Source organism: Octodon degus, unplaced genomic scaffold (assembly GCF_000260255.1).
Source record: "Octodon degus isolate 3935 unplaced genomic scaffold, OctDeg1.0 scaffold00016, whole genome shotgun sequence".
Lineage (NCBI taxonomy): Eukaryota > Metazoa > Chordata > Mammalia > Rodentia > Octodontidae > Octodon > Octodon degus.
Window position 1 is genome coordinate 18,233,967 of NW_004524592.1, and position 18,848 is coordinate 18,252,814.

Consider the following 18,848-nt stretch of genomic DNA (forward strand, 5'->3'; position numbering starts at 1 on the left):
AAAAAAAAAAAAAAAAAGCAAAGGAAACACATGAAGTTTACTTACCGGTGATGCTCCCTCTGTGATGCTTAGATTGTTTAAAAAAGAAAAAGTACTATTTTTAAATAATATTAAATTGGTTTGTTTCTAGTAAATAACTCATGTATAAATAATTTGTTTATAAATTATTTATAATTTTGAAAATGCTGTGTAAAAATTGCTGCTGTAAGTGTCCATTTTTACTGTTCATATTATTTTACTTAAAACTCCACATGGTAAATTCTCTCATGATTTCAAAGCAAGAGACACTTTGAATTTTCATGACAAATGGATTTTTCTAATTCCATTATGAACACCTAACCCTCATCATGTTGCCTCTTTCTTCCTCTCTGTCCTGGGAAGCCAGAGCCAGCTTTGGGCTCTGGCCCAGGGCTGTCCTTAGATTGTTTTGTCCCTCATACCTTCCCACTCTGTCCATTGTGTGGTCCGTGCTTCTTTCCTTGTGCTTTGATTGTTCTAACTTATCATGCATCTCATTGTGGGCGATTCCAAGTACCTATGAAGGCACATCGTTCAGATTAAAGGACATTCCGCAACAATGCTGTTTCATTTGTCTGTTTTCTTCCCAGATGCGCTAGAGAGGTTTGTGGTCCAGTGGGGAGCATTCAGGATTTGCAGTTCAGTGTCAGTTTTGTTTACCTGCTTTTCAGAGGTGACCGATCAGCTGGGATAGAACTGCATTTTGGCTCCACGGGGCTAGTTTGGTATTTTGGGAAATGAAGCCTGCATTTTGCTGGGTGTTTCATGCTGTCCCCTTCAGTGAGAGGCTGAAGTCTCATATGTCATGAGTGGCGATTCTCTGTGTGTCCTAATAGCCCATTCCCTTCCGAGCGAGCGTCCTCTGGAGGTGTCACCACAGGCACCCAGACCCCAGCAAGTCCCTCCACAGCAGCAGCCTCTCCACCTGCACTCTGGCAGCTCCTACGGCAGCTCTTCTAGCCTTTCCAGGCCCCTGCAGCCTCCCCTGTTGGTACCCCTTTCTCCCACACCACGAATTTACACAAGTGAGGAAAAGAAGAAGGAGCGGTACATTCATAATTATTTAAGACATTTTCTAAAGATGGTCTTTCAACAAAAGAGTACAAACTTCCTAAGAATCAAACATGACATGAAGTAGTTCATTAATCAAGACGACTTGACAAATGTGCATCCTTTGTTTTTTATACAAAATGAATACATATGTAGGTGTATATTATTGTAGAATATTTTTGAAAATTAGTAAGATAGCAAGCCCCCCCATTGACCACAATTAGCAAATCCCCAAAAGGAAAAAAATTTGATCACAGTGCATAAAATCATTGAGTTATTACTAAATATGTAAATTTTTATAATCAAATCACTTGAGAATATCAACAGCACTCAAAATTACCTTGTCATTTTCCAGGACATTTCCAAACTTAAGGGTCAAACTAAAGCTATATTCAGATGAAAATTCATTGCTTTGTAATCTTTAATAATAAAAATGAAGAAATATGAACTATGCTTATCAAAAGAGAGCAACAAACTAAGCCTTAGAAAGTCAAGGGAATGAATAAACACAGTTCTTTAAAAACAATTTATAAAGGCCAGCAAGCTAGCTCAGTAGGTGAGATAGCTCAGTGGACTAAGGGCCTGCTTAGGCAAAAAAGTGCAGGGACTAGGGTTTGATCCCTGGTACCTCATGCCTGAGACCCAGCGTGGTGGTGCATGCCTGTAATTCTAGCACTTGGGAGACTGATAATAGGAGGATCACTACCAGTCCAAGCTGCACAGTGAGACCCTGTACCAAATACATTTAAAAAAATTACAGCCAGACCTGGTGGTGCAGACCTATACTACAAGAACTCCAGAGGCTGAGGCAAGAGGATCACCATGAATTTGAGGCCAGCCTGGGATATGTAGGCAATTCAAGGCCAGCCTGCACTAGATAGTGAGATCTTGTCTCTGAAGAACAAAACAAAACAAGAACAATAACAAAAGATTTATTAAATAGATAAGTCAGAAATCCATTGTTTTGAGAAGAACTGTAAAATCATTTTCCAAACATCTAATGGAATAAAAGGAAAAAAGAATTCTTTCAAAATGGGAAAAGGGATATAACATTATAGTTAAGACTTTAGAGGTATAGTAGAATATTATACACAAATCCGATCTAAAAATAGTAATTGTTTACATAAAATGTGTATTTTCTAGGACAATTCTGATAGATGGTTACAACTTCAGGAAAAATAATAAGGTCTAAGTAAGACTAAATGGAAAAATTGACTATTATTTCCAAGAAAGGTGCCCAGAATCCTTTATTTATTTATTTATTTATTTATTTTTATATTTTAGGGAAGGGTCTACAGGGTGTTCATGGTCTCGCTACTAGATTGGACTTACAGTGATCTGCCTGTTTACAGCCTCCCAAGAGCTGGGCTTACAGGCATGCGCCACCACACCCAGTCTCAATTGCTGTCTCAGCGTGTCCCAAGGGCAGGGCTGGCTGGCCCCTGTGCCAGCTTGCAGGTGCTTTAGTCCACTGAGCTATTTTGTTGTCACTCCTGGAATCCTTTAGAAACATGTATTTAGATTATTACACAGAACTGACATAGTAATATTAAAACCTGATGTGACTGACAGTAAAATAACTTGGTTACTATAGCTGTTGCCTCCTGTACCCCAGAAATACAAGCTGCCAATTAGAAATGCAATAGGAATGGACCTGAGGTAGGTAAGAGGGAAAGGAGTATAGCTGCCAAAGCAGAACTGCTGCCCAGATAATATTCCTTGATTTAAAGCCTTAAAAAATTTAAAAGCATCACTCTTTTTAATGTGCCTTAGTGAGCTTCATAAAAATCATAGATATCTTTAATAAACTGAATAATAACACCCATAGGTTAAATTTAGAGCTGACAAATGTTTAACAACCAGTTGTCCAGGAAAAATAAATGTTTTAGGGCTGGTGAGATAGCTCAGCAGGCTAAGTGCCTGCTTAGGCAAGCGTAGGGACTGGAGCTCATCCCTGGCACCACCTGCTGCACTGGCCCACCCTTGGGCAGGCTGAGCCAGCCGCCAAGACCTGGCGTGGTGGAGCCCGCCTATAACCCCAGCACTGGGGAGGCTGAAAACAGGATGATCACTACAAGTTTGAGCTGCATAGTGAGACCCTGTAGCAAATACATAAAATAAAGAAATAAAGTTGAGAAAAAAAAAAAAAAAGAAAAAGCTCTGGTTAGTAGTGTTTGCCATTTTTCGTGTTGCAGATGTTCCTACACCTGAGTTAATTTCAGTATCAGTATGAGATCAATTGTAGCAGAGCTGGAAAGAGACCTACTGGAACTCAGCATTATATGATGTGTTCCCAAGTACAGAAAACAATTCCATCTCTGGGGACGTACTCATGAGAAATGAAAATATGTGTCCACCAAAGACAGGCTTGACCATGAATGTTTATAGTAGCAGTATACATAATAGCAAAGAAGTAGAAACCATTCAAATGTTTCTCAGTTGATGAATGACTAACCAAAATATGGCACAACTGCACAATGGAACATTACTCAGTGATGAAAAGGAACTGGCTGTGAAAGGAATAAACCTCAAGAATGTTCTACAGAGCACCACACATCCTGTGGTCCACTTTTAATAAAATAGAAGAAAAGGCAAATCAATAGAGATAAAAAGTAAGCTAATGGAATGAGAGAGAGAGCTCAGGATAAGAACCAGGACTTGGGGGCCTGCCCCTTAGCTGATTTCTTTAAGTGGCTGCTTCAACAAAGCAGTCAGGCTCAGGGTTCCATCCCCAGAACTCAAGCCAGCCAAACCTGCCCTGAAGGCATTCTGAGCCAGGCAGGGAGAAAAAAAAAAAAAAAAAAAAAGAACCAGGACTAAATGTAAATGGGCACGAGGGATCTTATTGGAGTGATTAAAATGTTTTAAACCTGGTTTGGAGTGGCTGTACAACTTGACAGAGTTCTGTCTCACAGAGAGGAATTCAGTTGTATGCTTAAATGGGCAAATTTCAGGGTGTGGAATCATACTTCAACGAAGATGTCTAAAATTACATTCAGCTAAATTTCACTCATTGATTTTGGCCATCTCTTGTTTATAAAAAAGGCAGAGACTCCAGAAGATGGTAGACCTTGCTTAGAGTTAAAACTTTAAACTGTGCATGCCTGTGACCCCAGAACTCAGGAGGCTGAAGCAGGAGGATCCCTGTGAGTTCAAGGCCAGCCTGGGCTACACAGCAGGACAAAAAAAAAAAAAAAAAAAAAGTTAACTGCTTTAGGATTCAAGCCTCCCACTGTAGTTTCCACCTATCTGTCCTTCCTTGATTCAACATTGAATGAATCCATTTGAATCTAATTTTGCCCATTCTATAAGGGATCCTCTTTGCAGGATCATCTTACAGGATAATCTTGTGCACAGCTGCTCATTTTCTGGCTTTTCTCCTGGTTCCAGTGAGTCTAAAACAAGTAAGAAAGATCCTAGACTTTTGATCCATCCATCTACTCACTCAGCTAATCATTTAGACATCCAACAAGTATTCAATGAGCACCTACTATGTGTCAGATGCTATTCTAGGCATGAAGGATATCAGAATAAACAAGTTCTCAGTTTATAGGTGTGGGCCACTGGGCCTGGCTTGCTTTGTATTTATTTATTTATTTTTCTAAAATGCAGTGTCTCATAAAAGACTGCTGTAGAGAATGTTTGCTGTGAACAGTAAGCTCCTCCCTTATCAGTGAGGATACAATCAAGACCCCAAGAGCTGACAGACGAATGAAAGGCATTGGGCTGCTAGCCCTGGGCAGAAGTCCTGCAGCCTGGCCTTTTTAGAAACCCAGGGATGCACAGGCTCAGTGGGGAAAAGTCGTGTCTCTGGAGCCTCCTTAGCCAGTCTGAGCTTGGCTTTATCTGAGGGAACTAGCACACGTGGTCCCTGAAGAGCATGAAGTTATAGTTTTGCCTTCTGATTGTTGTATCCATGGTACCTCTGAGTGCACTCACACTGGGGTTCACAAACAGGCTACCCACCTCTCTCCCAGCAGGCTCCAGCCCCCTTCCACTGGGAGCAACAGAGGACTGCAGGAGTCCAGGACCCAGCCACCACTGCGAGGACACCAACATGCTCCTTTTGCAAAATGAAGACTTAATGACTTGGGCACCTGTTTTTCAGACCAGGCTACATCTCAACAGTTTGAATCCCAGCAATAAATTCCGCAAAGCAAATGACTGCATTCCTCTATCTCAAACAGAATTTTCATGTTTGGCGCGTGCCTAGAATCCCAGCACTCTGGGAGGCTGAAGCAGGAGGATTAAGTTCAAGCCTTGCCTGGGCAGCTTAAAGACTAATCTCAAAACTGAAACAAAGAATTTTTTTTTAAAGAAAAGAGCTGAAGATACAGCTCAGTGTGAAGGCCCTGGATTCAATTCCCAGTACTAAGCCAAAGTATAAACCATCAAAATGAATAGGAAAGGGCCCTTTTATTCTGTTTTTGTCTTTCCAACCTGCTCGTGTAATAGGGCCTCCTCATTTGTTCTCAGATTCTCCCAGTTCATTCCCCTGTTCTTCACCCACACCCACATCTTGCACTCCATGTTTCCATTTCCCATTCATCCCACCCGTTTCCCAAAGTCCCAGGGCCTGCTTTGTCCTGTCCGAAATCTACAGTTCTGATTCTGTGCTTCCTTCTCTGAAAGGCTATGAAACCTCAGCCCGCTGGAGGGCATCCGGGCCAGGACCTCAGTGTGAAATAGAGCTGTTCACAGCCTCCAAGCCCTGGGTGTTGTTTCGGGGTTTCTGCTTGTTGTAAAACAAACAAATAGATAACTAGCCAGAGAAAGAGAATCATATGTTACTAGTGTGCAGTGCCCCTGGACGGCGGAGGTTAGGGAAAGCACAGGTAAAGACCATCACTACCAGTGGCGGAGGTTAGGGAAAGCACAGGTAAAGACCATCACTACCAGTTTCTGTCACCGTTTTGCAGCAAATGTGCAGAAAACAAGGACTCTATACGACAAGTCATCCTGGGCATTTTTCTCATCTGGCATTTGGCAACTGCATTGCAAGGAGAATTCATCATGAAGACTTGGTTCAGCATGAGGAGTCTCCCAGTGACCTGCTTCTGATAGGAACCGTCCCCCCCGTGACCTCTCCCTGCAGTCACACTCCTTCTTCTCAGAGGCTAAGACTCCTGCACCAGAGCTAAGCAGACCATGTTCTAGGACTGCGGCCGGCAGGTCACTGTCTGTACCCATGACAGCCTCCCCGGCTTCTTGTGCTGGAAATATGGTGGGTATGCGACGAGAGTCTCTTTTCTCTCCAGGAAATCTGTGCTGCACAGCCACAACCTGCTTGAGGAGAATGTGTTCCATAGCTTGATTAAGGTGTTCATTTACACAGCTCTCTGTATATTTAAAGTTATTTAATAAAGACCAAATAGAAGATCAATTGTACTGCTTAAAAATAAAACAAAATATAGCAAATACATGTTGTTTTCCACCACCTTACTTCCCATCCCGCCCCTCCTACCCTCAAAACAGAAGGAAAAAAAGAGGGGTATGAAAGACCTTCAGTGCCTTCGATCTTAGAGCTGCAGGGCTGAGGTCTCTGCTCAGGAGGGGAGCTGGACTGAGCTGGAAGAGAGGACAGCTGGCTTAAGTACCAAAGAGCACAGGGCTTAAAAGTCTCATCTCCACCAGCAGAAAGCAGTGCATTATATGGAAAAATGAGTCCCAAAGAGCAAGGTGATGAGAGAAGGAGAAACACTGCTCCTGGTTATGATGGTGTGCCCAGTCGGCTGGGCCTGGGCCCTGGGGTGACTCCATCCAATGAGGTCAAGATGCTAGGATCTTCATATAATGGAGCAGAAGGAGCGCAGATACTTAGGGACAGGAAATGGGAACAGGCTTCTCAGGATGGCCTGTTCACTGACTCCTTTACCATGTCACTCCTCTATGTTTCAGGGACACTCCCTGTGTCTATGCACTGCGGAAATCATCAGTGAGAAGATGTCACCATCACTGGAAAACAGGATGGCAGCTGGACACTGCAACCTGGGGGGGAAAGGCAAGGTGCTGTTGCCAAAATATGCTCCCTAATCTACTCCTATGGAACCGTGGCACCTCAGAGTTGTGACAGCCAGAGGCACAGTGCCTGTGAAGCCAGGTCAGTCATGGAATGGTTTCACCTACTGGGACTTTTGGCTTCAGCTTAAATACAGGGACAGTCCACTAAAGTCCCACTTGATCTCTATAATAGAAAACCCTTGCTCTGGAAAATCTTCCATTTGTGTGACTTGCACAACACAATGAAGATTCATGGTCCCCCATTCACTTTTCAAAGCTGACTTGATTTATAGACCCAGATTCCCTTGACCAAAAGGAGTCTGGAACCCTGGAAAAGCATCACAAGGCTTCTTCCTAGCATCCCCCAAGGTGGTCTACCTTCTCCAGGGTCAATGTAAAGTGCAAAAGGTAAAGTATCGAGTTCTACTAGTGAATTTCGGAATTGTCTCTAAGCAGTTAACCTAGGGAAGGATCACAGCATACAATTCAGCAAGCAGAATAAAGATCGAAGAGAGTTAGTTGGTAAGTGGGGTTTGGGCCCAAATCTCTCTTAAAATGGTCATTTTGGGTTCAAACAGTCATTTGTGTATATTTTCCAAGTACTTGCATGTAGAATTAGAGAAGATCTATCTCAGCCTCTGGCAGACTTCCTGCTATGGTTCTCAGACACTTCCATGCCATCACTGAGGGTTCAGGAGCCTTGGCTATTTCATCACATCACAGGACATCAAGCACAGCCGCATCCTTGGTGATAGCACATCAGCTGATATGCTGGAAGAAAGTAGCCAAGTGCATAAGATGCTTGATAAGACACACGGGAAAGAGGAAAGACAGAAGTTACATAGCTGCTCAGGGATCTACGAATCCTGGGTGTCAATGGAACTCTAGAGCCCTGGCACGGACTGGGAACCCTCCCTTCCAAGTGGAAGACCACTGGCTGCACTTGTGTCTATTTCCAGGAAGAAAGAGACTCACACATTAGGTAGGCCTTAGGTAAAAAAATATAGGCCAAGGAATATTACACAGATATTGGTCCTTGCTGCTTACGGCATAAGCCACAAGACTTCTATTTACAGAAGGCCCTAAAGGAAAAAAAATTCTTTTTTGAGACAGGGTTTGGCTGTGACATTCAGGCTGCTCTTGTACTCTCTTTGTAGCCTAGGCTGGCCTTGAAGGTGCCGTGATTCTCTTGCTTCAGCCTCCCAAGGACTGGGGTTATAGCGTGCCTGGCTGAAAAGAATATTGTTTAACCAGTTCAGTTTTTAAAGAATAATCTGCTCTTGCTACCCAGACCTTGTGACCAAGAATTCTATTGTGAACACAGGATTTGTGGCAAAGCAGGCTAGTACACTGAGCCAGGGGAATCTCCAAATAACCCCCAAATTGAATCCCTGGAATTGAAAGCAAAGCCATATATATCTCTGGCATATAACTACTTTCCTTGAGATACACTGTGAGAGTGTTTAGAATTGAGTCCTGTTAAAGACTGAATATGCAGGCATGAAAGATAAAAGATTTTAATGTATTAATTATTGAAACTGTCCTACTAATTGGTCTTGAAACTGTCTTATTGCTATTTGCGTCTCAATAAAATTAATTAAAAAAAGATGAAAGATTTTGCATGCCACCTGAGCTGTCCATGTCCATGAAATTATATTTGACTGACTTTTTTTTTTTTTTTTTTTTTTTTTTTTTCAGAACCGGGGATTGAACTCAGGCCCTTGCGCTTGCCAGGCAAGCACTTATTCTACTGAGCCATCTCCCCGGCCCCTGACTGGCATATTTCTAAATGCAGATGTGCGTAGTCACTGTCCACCACCGAGATGAAGGAGCATCTACAAGAGCAGACAGAAGTGGGGCCTGAAGCTTAAAGACCTCAGAGGGGCTCCAACTCCCACAGCACCTCATCTGCTGCACGGCCGCCTCTCCCAGACCCACACATAAACCCAAAGGAAAGAAAGACTCAAAGTTGGTCATGCTTAACATCCTCCATGTGTGAACTGAGGCAGCAGTATAGCCCTCCTTCTGAGCTTTGCACAGTACCTCCAAGGTCATGATTTTGCGTCCAAGGAAAGAGGCCACAGTGCTCACGCTGATACAGAGATGAAAGGTTTGCTGAGACAATGAGGAAGGTGAGAGCACAGCCAGGACAAGATGAGGTTTGCGGTGGTGATATATCTATTGACCTCCAAGAATACATCCCTGGTGTGGGGATACACATATCACACGCAAAGTTTCACCAACAGTATGCAGAGCACACCCACAGTAGTCAGCACTGCAAGTGTCACTTTGCTTCTTTCCTTGGTCTCACAGGTGTTCCTCCATGGGTTCAGGAACAAAGTGATCAGGTGGCACAAGTGCTTGCCTGCAAGCACAAGGCCCTCAGTTTGATCCCTGGTACCTCTCTCCCTCCCTCAAAAAAAAGTGACCACAGTGACAAAGACGCAGGTTGCATATGGGCTCAGCCACATGAATTGGCCTTGCCAAAGAAGATCTGGTTCCCACCACAGGCGAATGCTCAAAGGTCTGGCAGCAGGGATCTAACTGAGCTTCCACACAGCTCTAAACCTGGGGGTGGGTCCCTTATCGACTGGTTCTATTAAACCCCTCTGGAGTAGGTAGCAACTTTTCTCCCTAGGATGGATATTTTACTTCCCTGCTTAGCCTCTATAAGCAATAGGTTCTGTAGACTTCCTGAAAGTTTAATTTACCCCCTTTACACTGCTCTGGCCACATGTACAACAGGCCATTTTCCCAGAATCCATTGCTCATACTCTTTCCCAGCAGCATCTGGCCTTGTGGAGCAGTTCGAGGGTCTATTGCAGACTCAGTTTCGGAGCAGCTGGAGGACATTTGATGAGATGAGGCCGTTGAGTTCCAGTAAATGCTATATGCTCTAATCAATAATCCACAGAAAGCATTGCTTCCCCAAAGGACAGATCATATACCTCTAGGAATCCAGGGGAAGAAGTAGAAAAGGAACCTTCTGCTCCTCCCCAAGAGCACTAGATTGAGCAGATTATAAATCCAGCCTCACAGTTGGATGCAAAGCCTGGGAGTGTTGCCAATGCTTCTACCTTCTTGCATGGGCAGCGGTGTGCATGCTTATATATGAACTTGTTTCTTTTGTCCTCTCTCCCTGTTGCCTATTACTTTATAAAGGTTATATTGGTGGTGATTGTCTTTGTGGCTTAACCCATGAATAGAACATAAACGCTTTCACAAAACTCTTTTCTCTTATTTAAGTGTCCATGCAGTACATTCCTTCTAGAATTAAGTTCTAAGGGTAAGCCTGCATTTGTGGATGCACTACCACATTGCCCAGGCTGTGGAGAATGCTGTGCTCCACATGGCTCTCTTGCCTTGGTTGGCAGGGAGCTCCCTGTGGCGCCGAGTCATTCACTGAGGTCTCTAGGACACCGCTTTCTTCTAAATGGTTTATAATCAGTTTCTCATACTAACTTTTCCTATACTGGTTTTAAATACATTTTTACTAATGGAATGTCACTTTGAGACATTTTTATCAGGACATAAATAAATACGTAAGTAAACAGACAGCACCTTTAGTGAGAAAGGTTGTGACTCCCCTTAGTGGGTTGGCCACACAGGAGCCTATCATTCTGCAGTTTTTACTGAGTGTCATCCTGTAACCCCACTGTGTGCATCCTCTGTCCTCATGGCACTATTGTTTCATAGCAGATGTCCTCCTGTCAGCTCCATGGATAACACTTTGGGGGAATCGGGTACTACTCTTGGAGTCTTTCAGAGTCTGTTTCTAATCCTGCTTCTTCCCTAGGGTCTGACCTTCCTCTTTCACTGAAAATTTTTCTTTCTTTCTTTCTTTCTTTCTTTCTTTCTTTCTTTCTTTCTTTCTTTCTTTCTTTCTTTCTTTTCTTTCTTTCTTTCTTTCCTCTCTCTTCTCTTTCTTTCTTTCTCTCTTTCTTTCTTCCTTCCTTCCTTCCTTCCTTCCTTCCTTCCTTCCTTCCTTCTTCCCTCCCTCTCTCCCTTCCTTCCTTCCTTCTTTCCTTCATTGCTTCCTTTTTCCTCTCTCTTCCTTCTTCCTTTCTTCTTCATAGTATTGAAGATTGAACCCAGAATGCTCAGACTAAGCTACAACCCTGCCCTTTTTTATTTCACTTGGCTCAAATTTGTGATCTTCCTACCCAGCTTCCCAGATAGCTGAGATTACAAATGAATACCACCATTCCCAGAGTGGTGTCTTAAATTTAAATCTACCCTGAAGATTTGCACTTAGAGTTTTGCCATTCCAAATTATTGGACAACTTCCATCTTTACAATATCTTTGGTTAACTGCAACCTCAGGACTTTTAGAAGTTATATGAACACTAAATGGCTCATCCTGAGAACTGAAGACTTCTTCCTTGTCTGAAATGAAGAGGTGAGATGTGTGGATTTGGGCCAGCCCCATGCTGAAGTAAACACAAAAGTCATCGTTTCTTGGAAGATGTGTTCCTCACAGGAGTGGAGAGCAAGCACCGTCAGTTGAGAACACAATTGGTAAAAGTATGAGGGGGAACTGAAAATCATGGTGAATATTTAAATTTTTGAAAAGAACTCATTACAATAGAAGACATATTGCCAAAGTTGATGGGATATATGTGTTGTAAGCCGGGGGGGGGGGTGTGTCAAAGCATCTTCTAAGCATCTTGAGTGATTAATGGCAAAAGTGTATTACTATATGACTGACTAAATGTTTACAGCAATTTTTGTCAAATAAAAATATCACCATGTGTCTTCATCCCAAGTATTCACCAAATCTGACACCATGTGACTCTGGCTCTCCCCCAAAGTCAAAAGGTCCACGAAAGAGAAACGTCTGTGATTAGCTCAAGACAATGAGGCAGCCAGGACAGCACAAATAGGGACGCTTAGGAAAGAAGACTTCCAGAATTGCTTCAGATAGTGGCAAGAACAATGGAACAAGTGTCTCAAAGCGAAGGGAGGATTCTGAAGGCGATCAGTGGCAGCACGCATTTTACTGTCTTAGTTTTTTTTTTTTTTTAACGTGAGTATTCACTGTGTTCTTTGATCACACCATGTGCATGGATTGGTCTCAGTATGATCTATTCTGTTTTTCTCCTTTCTGATCTTTCGGGATAATACTGTCTTACACAGAAACAACTCCCCACAAGTGCTGGGCTCACCTTCCCCCTTCTCTTTTCTACATGGCTCTTTCTCCTTCCTGTCTTGTCATTCCCAAGCACACATATTTATTCTTCATGCCTTCAGCACTCTTCACATCTCTCCTATGCACCAGACACAATGCTAACAATGTGTACAAGAAGGCCATGCAGTTTCTGGACCCCCTGTGCCATGACTGTGGGGAGTCCAGCATGTGCACAACTTGGTCTTGTGATAAATGATAGGACAGAGGCTTCGTGATGTCCCTTCACTTGACCCACAGTTGTGAAGCTCTTTGGGGACAGTGACCCCCTTTATACACAGCAAAAGGTCATCCATCTATCATTGGGGATTAGTTGCCAGGCTCTTTCACAGCTGAAAGAAGCAACAAAACCTCACAGGGGCCTGCATGAGCATACAGTCTCAGAAAACCATGCTGACTTGTGCACAAATCCACATGGGTGTCGCTGGGACCTGGGATGGTAAAACCTTCTGGTCCTAGAAGGTAGAATTTTAAGAGAGAAAACCCATATTTTTCAAGTAGGCCACAGTAATTACACAAAATCACCAAAGGGCTCCCTTGGGAGTCCTGGCCATCTAGCCTGGCACCATGGCCATCCCTGTCTGCCTGAGGAATGATCTCAGAGATCGTGATTGGTCTCTACAGAGTTGTACTAGGCATATGAAAAACTCAACAAGCAAGTGAGGGAGGATGCAAGGACCAATCTGGCAGAAAGAAAGACATGAGAGTGGGATCAGATAATTAGAGTTGTGTATGTGTATCTGGACAGGACAGTACCTCTACACCTGTCAAGAGACTTCCAAGAAAGCTATTCACATTCTGTACTTGACCCTCCTTTCACTTATATCAGAGCAAGCAGCCAAAGTGAACCTTCAGCCTCAACATTTCAACCAGGAGCAAGTGCAGTCTGTCCACTCCCAACAGCAAGTAGGGAGAAAAGTGTTGGAGAAGGGATGCTGAGCATTTCCAAAGAATCCACCTGGTGTGTGCTGTGAATAGCCTTTACTAATGTATCAGTTCTCCTTAGCCTTGTCCCTGACAGGACAAAACCCACAGCTTTCTTCTCTAGGTGGTCATTGCTTCTTTGTTCTCCCACCCATCTCACCACATACAGGCTACCCAGCTTGAAGATTGCTCTTAAGGTCCCTGGGGCATCACGTGTGACAATCCACGTGGGCATCCCACACCAGGGCCCTCAGTCACCCTTGACTGCAGCCATAATCAATAGCTCTTTTCTGCATCACTACTGTCTTAATAGTCACTAGGGTCTTCCCTGGTATCTGTCACCTCTCGGGAACTTATATTAAAAGGTAATGATGAAGCACTATTAAAACACATGATTTAGCACCATTTTACAGCTTTAAACAAATTCTCTTTCCTTCTGATTGACATAAAAACATCACATTTTTGAAAAAATTAAAAGAAACAACCTTTTATTTATTTGGTACAGGGTCTAGCTACATAGCTCAGACTCATGATGATCCTCCTGTCTCAGCCTCCCCAGCACCAGAATTACAGGTGCGCACCACCACTCCTAGTTTCAGTGGCTGGCTCACTGTGTGGCTGGCATGGCATGCGGTACTTGGGATCGAACCTGGGTCCTTGTTCTTGTCAGGCAGGCACTTAGACCACCAAGATATCTCCTCAGCCCCATATTTTCATTAGTGTCTGTATTACAGAGGCACTGACAAGCCTACAGACAGCACTTATATGAAGACTTCACTGGGTTCTCATGGCCTAAGAGCTCAAGACACCATCTGATTGGCCTGGGCCTGGCAGTAAGTGGGTGAAGGGTTATTGTCATTTCACAGAAGAGAAATCCAAGGCTAGAAGAAGTTAGGCCACTTCCCCAGGGCAAAATGAGGGAGTCGTGGAGCTGGGGTTGGCTCCTAAACCTGTCTCCCACTCAACAGCTATGCTCAGGCCAAGCCCACTTTATTGTCTTCAGGTATTTTATTCTTCTATTTTTGAAACCTGTAATGATTGCCTATGGCTGTTTCCTATTTGATCTTATTGGCACATCTGCAGTGCATAATAGTCACATTCCTCGTGTGGAGCTGTACATTTACAGATGCATTTCCATTTTCTTTTGTCTCCTTCTCCCTCCCTATGCCTCCCTCCATCTCTTGGTTCCCTTTGCATTTGCAAAAGATCCGTCTTCCTACTTCCAAGTATCCTTTATTTATTTATATTTTGTTTTCTCATATGAGAGAACCCAGGTGGTATTTGAATTTGTACATTGGATTTATTTCACCTCACATCATGGTAGAAAGCAGCACCCATTTTCCTACAAATGACTCGATGCCAGGCTCTTTCTACTAACCACTGCCATTGTCTTGTATAAATGGGGCATTTTCCTCCTGCCTCAGGAGCAGGACAGCAGACAGGGGTTGGGCTACAGTGTTGATTGCAGGGAGGCCTCCACCCTACCATTAGTCCATCCCCAGGACCTGGCTGGCCTTGACCCTCCCTGTGACACAAATCAGAGCCATGGGCAGTCCCCAGTTCTGGGCTTATGTCCACAGCCGACCCTCTCTGCAAAGAAGCCTCCCATTAGGGTTTTGGTCTTACTTCCCTTCAGGGATTGTTTTCTAAGAAGGCCACAACTTTCACTTTTCAAAGCAACTCCTTTTATTTTTAGTAGAATTTGAGTTCCTCCTCTTGCCCTGACTCCAGGCATGACCACCTCTCAGATTCTGTGACTTCAGACAGGTCGCTAGGATTTTTAGTTTGTATGAGGTCCCAACCGCCCCAGGGAACAAGGAAGGAGGCTGGGGTGTTGGGAAGCTCTTGAGGGTCTTGTAAGTAATCACCATGCACCAGAAGACCTGGATGGGTGAGTGCTAAACAAGGGAACAAAAGGGGCAAGTCTATACTACTAGTTACTGCTGTTAAGAAAAGGAAAGCAGATGGAATAGCACACTCAACGGAAGTGAAGGTTTCATAAGAATTCTTAGATTTGAGCATGTGTTTGGTCAAGATGTCAGAAGGCCAAAAAGGATAAAAGAGAAGGAATATAAATAGTGGGAAAAAAAAAATCTCCAATGGGGTGAAAAAGGAAAAGCTCAGAAAACAGAAGGAGGCTTGGACATAAGGAAGAATATTATTTCCATGAGAAATGAGAGGTGAGAAAAAATGTCAGTGGTTTACAGAGAAATGACAGCTCCCTGTAGATAAGCCAGTAGCCTGAACCAAATAGATGGAAATCCAGAAATGAAGGTGGTGGGAGCAAGGCCCAGAGAGAAGGCTCTTGCACTTATCAGGAGCCATGCAGGACTGGAAAGACAACCAATCGAGGATCAGTGAAAGAATTGATGATACCAGTGAGCCCAGCCTCAGTTCATCCAGTCAGCCTCTGTCCCTGTTTAGGCCAGGCCAGCCCGAGCCTCACAAGTGTCTGCGATGGAAGTCAAGGAGACAAAAGAAAATCTATGATACTTACACAGATTATCAATGTCTCGGTCACCTTTCTTGTTACCAGGACACTATACCTGATACCTGCAGTTAAAAGGAGAGACTTATTTTGGTTCACTGCCTGGTTAGCTGACTTAAAGGCAGGATGGGATGGCCTAGAAGAGAAGAGCTGCTCTCCACCTGGCGCACAGGAAGCAGAGAGAAGAGGGAGGAGCTATGGAGGGAGATGTAACTTCCAGGCCATGCCCCAGACCCACCCCTTCGGACTGGGCCCCACCTACCAGCAGGTCAGCTGTGAGCCGCCATAATACAGCCACCTCCCATAAATCCCTGAGCTCTTGGTTTACCATCAGCAGCCCATTTACCCAAGGACTGTAGACTTGGGAGCCTGAGGGGTCAGTGGTGAATTCAGGGATCAGGCAAAACAAGCAAAGAGATGCTGCGAGGGAGGATGAATGAGAGGAGGTAAGGAGAGGTCACACAGGCAGACAGGCCTCAGGTTTGAGGTGGGGCATAGGATGGGTCACAGAGGACAGGTTCTGGGTGGTGCTGCTGGTGACGGCCCTGTGATGGGCTTGCAAGCTCTTTGGCAACGTGTGAGTGAGCAAGGCTTTGCGCTGTGGTGCGGTAGCTGCCTGGATGTCACTAGCAGTGCTGGCTTTGCACATCTATGCCTTTTACCCTATCCGTGTTTGTTGTTAGAGGAAACTAACAGTATAAATGAGCACTGAGAGCTGAGACCTTGCTTGATTTCACTGTATTTCCAATTTGGGCCATGATCCCAAACTCACTGATTTGTGGCCCTTTAGCAAATATTTTTTCAGTTTTTGTTTTTCTTAATTGTACCTAATACATTAATTCTGAAGTTTTATTTGATGTGCTTTTTTCCCATTATAATATAATTCTAAAGGGACAAGGAATGATCTGTCTTGTTTTCTTTTATAGCCTCGGAGCTTGGCATAATTTCTAGCATATTCTAGTATCCAAAAATTTATTATTATTAAATATTTCTAAAAGTTTGCATAGATAAATTTGGGAAACTTCTATTAGGTGCTTAGTGCTCTGCATTGCTTACTGTTGATAAATTAGAAACATTTCTTTTCAGGGAAATCTGTAAGGTTCAAAGATGAATTTTATGGTCTCTGTAAACTGTTAAATTCTTTGCCTGTACACGTGAAGTATAGAAACAACATGATTAATCTGAATACACTCTGTAATCATTTCTTTTCAAATGTGAAATTTTCAGAATTTTTGTTAGGGCCAAATCTCATCAATCTTAATGATTTCCACAGGTATGTTATGCAATTCCACCATTATAAATGCATCATTTTGTTACTGAAAGTTCTGTGACAATGTTTATGGCACAGTTTGTGGCCCTGAAGTGAATTCTGGATATTAATTAGGATGTCAGCACCAATGACTGTATGCGTTTTAATGCATTTCTATCATTTTAGAGCCAGTGAAGAAATTCTTCTTCCTCGCGCCTCACTGCTGCCCTCTTCTGGTGGCACATATTAGCCCAACATAAGCAGTACTTCTTTATATTTTTACTTATTGATAAAAACAAATGGGCACTCTACCGAATACAAAAAAAGATCAAAATAATTTACAAGAGTGGCAAGGAACTGGGGAAAGAAATTTAGTGAGGCATTAAAATAGCAATGCATGTTATTTCCCTGACCCATAACTTTTTTGGAACTTCAGTTTAGCAACACCATATTAATCTTCTTGAGTTTCACCTGTGAAGAAAACTTCACAGACCCACAAGACTCAACATCTGTGTTGCGATGTAGCAGCTATAGAAGCTAAAGTTGTGCCTTCTATGGGGGAAGAGACTACTAGCCAACCCAGTGGGTGGGGGAGTTTAAGCTGTTTGGGGAGAACCTATTAAACTAATAGAGAATTTTAGAATGAGTACACAGATGATAGAAATGTTGATAAGTCAAAAGAGCCTCATACATTTATTAAATGCTTCAGGGGTCTTTCACATGCAGAAAGAAATTCAGCATCTGTGTCCACGAGCCCACCCGGGCCTGTGTATGCAGTGTCCTCCGGTGCCCTCCTTGTTTCTCAGCCTGCGCCTGGCAGTTGATGAAGGTAGCCAACCTTGTTTTGAAAATACGGCTTTGCTCATTTGGTCTCTCTTTTTTATTTTTACAATATAAATTTCTACTCTTTTAATTTAATTTTTTATGTTTTAAAGAGAATAAAAAACAGCAAAATAAAAATCCCATTAGAAACGATAATCTGACTAAACAAAATAATAAGAATTAAACAATAATTGTTATATTGCATATTGTTGTCTTCAAATTAGTTGTTCCGATTACCAGATATAAATATTTAAAATTGGTCAAAATATTATATAAAATTTAAAAAGGAACAGAAAAAAATTAAGCATTAAACTGCTCCTTTCAATAGGCCAGCAGAAACCAGCAGTATAATTAACCAAGCTATCCTGCGCATGTGTGTGTGTGTGTGTGTGTGTACATATTTCTTTTTTTCCCTTCTTTTTTTTCCTTTTTCTCATCCCACTTATTTCTTCCCTTTGAATAGATTCTTTCCCTGTCACAGTATCTATTGTGCCTTTCAGATTTTATTTATTCTTTCATGTTCTTTCACTAGGGACACAATATGATTTTTTACATATGTGGGTCTGATTTATTTCACTTAGGAGTACAGCCTCTAGTGCATCCATTTACCTATAAAAGCTTTGAGTTTATCCCTTTTTTTGACTGTTAAGCAAACATGTTAATAAGCATTAAATGTGATACATGTTCAGATCTACTTTTCACGCTACTTAACATGTACACATAAACAAAAAAAAGGAAGTGGAGGAGAATGAACTGCTGCACAATAATACATCACTTTAAGTCAATAATACATCAAACACTCAAACAGCGTGAATTCCAAATACAGTTTTCGACTTACAAAATAGCTTTGTAGAGTTATAAAATGTTTCCTTCATGCCAGAGAAATATCTCAACATTTAAATAATGCTGCTGTAATATATCTTCTTTCTTTGTTTTTTTTAAAGACACATTTATTCAGCGTCATGATCAGACTACTACATTTAGCAATCAACAGCATGGGTGCAAAAAAAGGTCTACATTAAAACGCTTTGTTGGAATGCTTTACACTTTCCTCAGAACAGAAACTAAAATAACCTGTTATACAATTAGTCACAAATACAGTCCTCGAGTTT

General features: G+C 42.7%; 1 protein-coding gene across 5 annotated transcripts in view; it reads right to left on the reverse strand.

Moving 5' to 3' along the window:
• Positions 1–18,848, reverse strand: part of Alpk1 (alpha kinase 1) — a 147,216-nt gene that overhangs the window by 103,030 nt on the left and 25,338 nt on the right. The window lies entirely within an intron of this gene.